Consider the following 1,260-nt stretch of genomic DNA (forward strand, 5'->3'; position numbering starts at 1 on the left):
TCCTCGGTCGTCTGCAATAGCTACAGACTTGAACTGACACGTGGCCACAAGTGTTCTCAAGCCACATTCATATAGTTCCTCTCCTTTACTGAAGGTCACATTTACAAAGTTTTTATTTGGCAAATAAACCTGCACTGACTGACAGCTCTCTGGTTAAAGAAACCTGTTCTCATGCCATACATTTGTTGACATTGCAATGCCTATGTAGTCAATGTACACAGAGTAGGCCTAACCTATTTTATACTGTTGAAATATGCCACACCGGGGCTGCCCTTTGCAATAAAGTCGGTGGAGTTGAAGTCCAGGTTATCTAGGCTACTTCAGGCTTTGAAACACAGGGATGTAGACAGTGGATTGATATTTACCAGGTAATAAAGGCTGGGTACAACAATGGTCTGTAGGATTTGAAACAAAGGCTTCCTTTAACCAACAGTTGTGAAATACTGACCACAAAAAGTCAAAGCCAAACAGTTATGGTCCAAAGGTTTGATTATGTTAACTCCTCCATTCCCAAGCACATTTAAGGGGTGTTTCACATCCTTTACATTTATGCATATATGTGCCTTTTGTTTATTCCCACAAGTATTCAACAATTGTTTTTTTATTTGTCAATTTTAAGAAGTTGTCAAAAATAATGTTAATGTTCAAAAGCATGCAAACTTACATAGACATATTGAGAGTTCAGACTGGGGCACATGAAAAATCTAATTAATAAATGCAGGCTCTAACCTGTTAGCCACACCTCTTAGAGTGTCAACCATGGATAGAATATATATACACATATACAGTACCAGTCAACAGTTTGGACACACCTACTTATTCTAGGGTATTTCTTTATTTTGACATTGTAAAACTATGAAATAACACAAATGGAATCATGTTGTAACCGAAAACGTTCTAAAGAAATCCAAATATATTTTATATACTTCAAAGTAGCCACCCTTTGCCGTTGTAATGTGTCCGCTAAGAATCGGGAAGCAAGTACAGAGAGTGAATTTAATAAATACTGGAACAAAACGAGAGTAGGTACAGACATAAAAGATTGGAACAAAATCAATAACACCTGGGGAAAGAACCAAAAGGAGTGACAGATATAGGGGAGGAAATCAGCAAGGCAATGGAGTCCAGGTGAGTCTCATGAAGCGCAGGCGCACGTAACGATGGTGACAGGTGTGGTAATGAATAACCTGGCGACAACGACTGCCAGAGAGGAGGAGCAGGAGTAGCCTTGACACCCTTGATGATAGCTTTGCACACTCT

General features: G+C 39.3%; 1 protein-coding gene across 2 annotated transcripts in view; it reads left to right on the top strand.

Annotated features, from left to right (window-relative positions):
• LOC118373223 (polypeptide N-acetylgalactosaminyltransferase 4-like) overlaps nucleotides 1-1,260 on the top strand; it is a 75,797-nt gene that overhangs the window by 1,630 nt on the left and 72,907 nt on the right. The window contains exon 1 of one of the 2 annotated variants that reach the window (XM_052470011.1): nucleotides 1,002-1,128. The exons of the other annotated variant lie outside the window; for it this stretch is intronic. The gene's annotated coding sequence lies outside the window, so the exon portion shown is untranslated. Of the gene's footprint in view, nucleotides 1-1,001; nucleotides 1,129-1,260 lie in introns of those variants that run through there. 2 annotated transcript variants of the gene reach the window in all.

The sequence above is a fragment of the Oncorhynchus keta genome, chromosome 19, assembly GCF_023373465.1.
Source record: "Oncorhynchus keta strain PuntledgeMale-10-30-2019 chromosome 19, Oket_V2, whole genome shotgun sequence".
Classification (NCBI taxonomy): Eukaryota; Metazoa; Chordata; class Actinopteri; order Salmoniformes; family Salmonidae; genus Oncorhynchus; species Oncorhynchus keta.